This window comes from Brachycentrus maculatus, unplaced genomic scaffold (genome assembly GCF_059751285.1).
Source record: "Brachycentrus maculatus isolate JH-2025_06_01 unplaced genomic scaffold, ASM5975128v1 h1tg000180l, whole genome shotgun sequence".
Taxonomy (NCBI): Eukaryota; Metazoa; Arthropoda; class Insecta; order Trichoptera; family Brachycentridae; genus Brachycentrus; species Brachycentrus maculatus.
In genome coordinates, this window is record NW_028280931.1 from 1,618,176 (window position 1) to 1,624,205 (window position 6,030).

Below are 6,030 nucleotides of genomic sequence, written 5' to 3' on the forward strand. Positions count from 1 at the left end.
TTTGCTCGTATAAATTTATCATTATTGAGCCTTGGGCCGGGATTCCATACGAAAATTAAATAACATTATATTAAATGACGAGGACTTGTGGATCCATATTAAATTTGCTTATTTGTAAAAATTATATTCGATCAACCTATTTAAACATTAACAGAAGAACTTGTTTTTTAATTCGTCCACTATAGGGATGAACAAAAGAAAACATTGTTAGAAAGAAAAGATAGATATCCGGCAGGTTCTTGTAAAAAAAATAACATGATAATTAGTGGGTACTCGTATCCCTGAAAAAATAAAGGGATGTAAAATTAGTCGTTTGAGGTCTGAAGAAGCCCTAAATTAATAGTCTATGGTGCGATTGGATGTACCGGTTTTTCGCTGCATTTAGAAGAAAAATAAAAATGCGAAATGCATCGTCGATACGCCGAAAAAGCCATTTTTTTCGGATTGCAGAAAACCCAATAATGGTAAAGAACTGGTATCGGGGGATTGAAAGTACAAAATTATATTCGGCTGGAAGCAATGTGTATTGCTGCGAAGATCATTTTAATGTGAGTAATAAATTATGCATATCGTTTACCATAAATATAAATATTCGCGTATATGCAACAAATTTTATAGAAAATCCGCGTTATGTGCACATGGGGCATATTAACGATTTCAAAATGTGAAATGAGCATTTCACATGTTTGTTATCCCAACTACGTTTAGAATCATAGCCATTTTTTAAAAACAGATTTTTATAAAATATTGAAATTATTTTACAGATCGAAGAAGACATACATAACAGTATTAAATTTATTTTCATGGGAAGCCTTAAAGAAGCATGCGATTCCCCATATTTTCCGTGACCAAAACGAACTCACTTTCTTCATTAACGGGATATGAACGAGAGATCATTGATGCCTCTGTGCCAAGGATTATGCTCTCAGCAAGATACAGGGGGCGATTCTGGGGTCGCAAGGCACGAGCGCCCTCTCTTTATATAAAGTTAGATAATCTTTTTCAATTACATTATGCCACCAGTTGTATAACTGAATGTACAAATTCTTGCAACAAATAAATATATTTGAAAAAATCTTTTAATTAAAATTAATCCTACAATGATTTATTTATAATTATTATAAAAGACTTGGAATATTAAATTGATGCTGCTCTTAGAAATGTCCATGAATAAGTCAATATGAGGTAGAGCAGAACTCGGGCGTATTCGAGCTTTAGAAAATGATGACAGGGACAAAAGCCAGATTTTGCCACGCAAAAAAGCCATTAAAAATCCTATGTATACAAATAAAAGATATTCAATGTCGTGATTTATTTTCCTTATTGCAAATAAATAATTCAAAAAAAATTCGAGAGTGCCCTCGCAAGGCAATAATAGCTGTCAAAAATAACTTACGTACGGTAGATTATAAATTCTTTTTTGATTTATAATAATAGTGTCAGTCTGCACAAAATATTTAATATGTTTTATGCATGTATGCTTATTATTTTCAATTATTAAAAATGAGTTATTTTGGGTAAGTAATCTAAATAGAAAACTATTGTTTGCAAAGTAAACAGAAAGACGACATGGGAAGAAGTTTATGTAAAGTAAATACGTAGTCGAAAACAATTTAAACAAAGGAAAGCGATACAAAAATAAAATTAAAAGTACATTTTACGAAAAAAAGGTTTGATTTAATTGCCCACAATAATTTGCTGTTACGGCACATCTAGAATCATACGATTATTAAGATTAATGAGGTTATTCAGTAGACGTTAGAATAATATATTTTAAAACCTCGCATGTTGAAACATTATCCCGCGTTATCACTTATCGCAAAACAGAAAACATGCCACTGTCAGACCATGAGATAGGTACCTAGTACCTACTAAAAGTTTTTATCTTTTGAGTAACAACTTTGTAGCAGTTATTAAATTATTAATTTGATAAATATATTGGTGGAACTGAGTGGTAGTAAAATATATTTCAAATTTATAAATAGTTAATATTATTATCAATATTTTATTATAAGCATATATATATATATATATATATATATATATATATATATATATATATATATATATATATATATATATATATATATATAAATATATATATATATATATATTTATATATATATATATATATATATATATATATATATATATATATATATATATATATATATATATATATATATATATATATATATATATATATATATATATATATATATATATATATATATATATATATATATATATATATATATATATATATATATATATATATATATATATATATATATATATATATATATATATATATATATATATATATATATATAATTACGAAACACTCGTGCTGGTAGTTTTGAAAAGTAACTAACCGAGTTCTAAAATCTTGCATGTTATTAAAACATTGTATGCAAGTATTTGTACCGATAATTTTACCTTCCTACCGATTCCATAGTTCAGTGTTTTTGGATCACACTGTACTATCTGTCACAATCTGTGCTCATGTCATCTGACATTTCTGACTTTTCCGGCCGGAGCTGTAAATATAAATCTTGTTTCACCGAAAGTGTCGTTCTTTCTTGTGAGTGTGTAATGCCATTAAGGTCGGTGTGCTACCAGTCAGAAATAAAAAGGTGGCCAATAAAATCAAACATTATTTACAATTTGTGTTCTCCTGTGAATCTTATCAGAACTCGAAAAAAATGTGTGCTTCTACAATGTTTAAATTGAATAATGGAAATTATTTCCCCTTGATAGGATTTGGTACATACTGTATTGTGGGCCAACAGACAGTTACTAAAGCTATTGATGAAGCACTCAAAGTTGGCTACAGGTCTTTCGATACAGCATCCATGTATGACAATGAAAAAGAATTAGGCAATGCTTTGAAAGAACTTTTGCCAAAGTATGGTTTGACACGAAAGGACGTTTTTCTCACATCAAAGTTGATTCCAGGAGATCAAGGGACCAAGGCAGAAAATGCAGCGAAGCAATCAATTAACAGGTTACAGTGCGACTACCTAGATCTCTACCTGATTCACTGGCCTGGCAGTAATTTGAATCGGACAGACCCTAAAAATGCAGAGTTAAGAAGACAATCTTGGTCTGCCCTTGCAAAGTTGTACAAGGAAGGGCTTATAAAGAATATCGGCGTGTCTAACTATACTGTGAGACATCTAAGGGAGCTAATTGCTGATTGCGATGATGTAAGACCCGCCGTTAACCAACTTGAGTGGCATCCTCACCATCATCCCCAAGATCTATTAGAAGAATGTCGAGCACATGGTATTCTACTACAAGCTTACTCATCTCTCGGTGGTACTACAACCAAAGCCGTTCTAAATGATCCAGAAATTCACGAAATAGCGAAAGCTATTGATCAACCAGTTGGCTTAGTTCTACTCAAGTGGGCGCTTCAACAAAATATTGCTATTATACCGAAAGCTGTATCTCCAGGACATATACGGGATAACTATTCGAGATTAGATTTCACCATTCCGGAGGTTTATATGGAAAAACTAAGCAATCTCTCTACAAAAGTACGTTACGATTGGAATCCTGAAAAAGTTGTTTAAACTGTTAATTGTATATATATCTAAAATTATAAAAAATATAAAAACATTTTCAGTCGTTCAGTGTATTTATTTCACAACCATAGTAAGTTATGCACTTCTCTAATTTAGATGTCTCAATAAAGACATCTTTTCTTTTAATTTATTGATGAAATACTTTGTCTTACTTTAAAAAAATGACAAACTGCTATTTTACATGTAATAATTGTACTTTAAATATTGTTTATATTGTATTTCACTCATTCATACATTTATAATGATAATATCCTTTATAAATTATGCCTATAACTTAATACCACAGCTTATTTTTTAAACATTCTAAATAAAGTTCAAGTTCTTATCTTATTGGTGCTAAGTAAGCGGTGCTCGCATTTTTTATGACAATAATTTTGTAGATAGTGGGTTTTGTAATCTTTGTGAACTGTCTGTTGTAATGCTTCCACAGACGGAGCGATAACGGCCTTAAAACCCGGTTGCTTTCTCCTGGTTGCAGCCGTCGGTATTACGTACTAGCAAACCTACAAGAGGTCTCAAGACAACGATAATCTTTCTGAGAGAATTGTTGTTCGACAGCTGCAGATAACTTACCTCCGGCAATTCTGCAGTAATACCAGCGTCTATGGTTTACAGTACTTTGTAAGGGATGCGATTCAACCGAAGTCACATACTTGGAGGACCACTACTGTACTTCGAGAAGGTGAAACTCCTGCCACATGACTCACGTAGGTCTAGTCAGGTAGGCCATGTTACATGACCGATGTAAGTCTTGAGAGTGAGCTATGTCACAGAAGGAGGTCAAAATAGACCTAATATGGTCGCAGTGACATAAGGGATGCAAGATCCCTTGACCTCTTATAATTTTTTTTAAAAAGGATGCAATTGTTACGGGTAAATTGATTCGCCGTGTTTGTTTCACTCTTAAATTCAGTGGCTAAAGAAATGTCGAAGGTGACATTCCATATAATTAATCCAAATATTTTTTTTATATTACACTAACCACACTTAGATCCAAGTCCGATTAGAAAAAGATTCCTAAAAGAATTTTAAATTTATTTTACAGATCAAAGAAGACACACAGAAATACAATTAAACTTAGTTTGATGAGTGGCCTTCCATTTTTAAAGTTGTTTGTTATCTTCCATATTTTTACATGATACAGTATTATTGCTTACCACAAAACTGAAAACATCCCACTGTCAGACCATGAGATAGGTACCAGTACCTACTTAAAGTTTTTATCTTTGAAATAACAACTTTGTGGTTTTATCGTTAATGTTATAATGAAATCGGTGAAACTAAGAGGTAGTAAAATTTATGCTTTTATTTCAAAATAAGTACATATTTTTACTATTTTTATATACTTCTGTATATAAATATGTGAAATATACACGTAGGTATATCATATATCATTGAATTCATTGCTTTTAATAATTCAATTTACAGAACGAATACACCATTTAAAAATATAAAACTGAATGTATTGCGAAGCACTTATGCCGGAAGTTTTAGAAAATAATTTGTAATGCAATTCACTGAGTTACAAATTTATCCAATATTGGCTTATCTGAAAAATAATTTATAATATGTACATAGATTGTTGGTGCGGGTAATTTTGAGTACCTACCTACCTACTTATTGTATAGTTCAGCATTTTTGGATCACACTGTACGGACTGCCACAATCTGTGATAATGAGATATTACTTTTCAGGCCGTGCCATTATATAAAAACCTTATTTCACCAAAATGTTCATTCTTTCTTTTGAGTGTTTTATGGCTGAAATTTCAGTGTGCCATTAGTCATCAATAAGTGAGAAGCTAATCAAATCAGATATTGTTTTCACTTTGTGTTCTTCTGTAAATTTTAACAGAACTCAATATTTTTAAAAAATGTGTGCTTCTACAATGTTTCAATTGAATAATGGAAATTCTTTCCCCTTGGTAGGACTTGGTACATACCTTATTGTAGGCCAACAAATAGTTACTAAAGCTATTGATGAAGCACTTAAAGTTGGCTACCGATCTTTTGATACAGCGTCCATGTATAAGAATGAACAAGAAATAGGGACTGCTTTGAAAGAGCTTTTACCAAAGTATGGTTTGACTCGAAATGATGTTTTTCTCACATCAAAGTTGAGTCCAAAAGATCAAGGCACCAACGCGGAAAATGCAGCAAAGCAATCAATTAATAGGTTACAGTGCGACTACCTTGATCTCTACCTGATTCACTGGCCTGGCAGTAATTTGAGTCGTACAGACCCTAAAAATGCAGAGTTAAGGAGACAATCTTGGTTTGCCCTTACAAAGTTGTACAGGGAAGGTCTGATAAAGAATATTGGTGTGTCTAACTATACTGTGAGACATCTAAGAGAGCTAATTGCCGATTGCGATGGTGTAAAACCCGCTGTCAACCAATTTGAGTGGCATCCTCACCATCATCGTCAGGATATATTAGAG

The 6,030-nt window shown here is 31.8% G+C and overlaps 1 long non-coding RNA gene across 1 annotated transcript; it reads left to right on the plus strand.

Moving 5' to 3' along the window:
- Positions 1 to 380: 380 nt before the first annotated feature.
- On the plus strand, positions 381 to 1,644 carry LOC148307989 (uncharacterized). Its single transcript, XR_015837749.1, has 2 exons — positions 381 to 548; positions 765 to 1,644. It is a non-coding gene; the product is annotated as an uncharacterized LOC148307989 (long non-coding RNA).
- Positions 1,645 to 6,030: the final 4,386 nt, after the last annotated feature.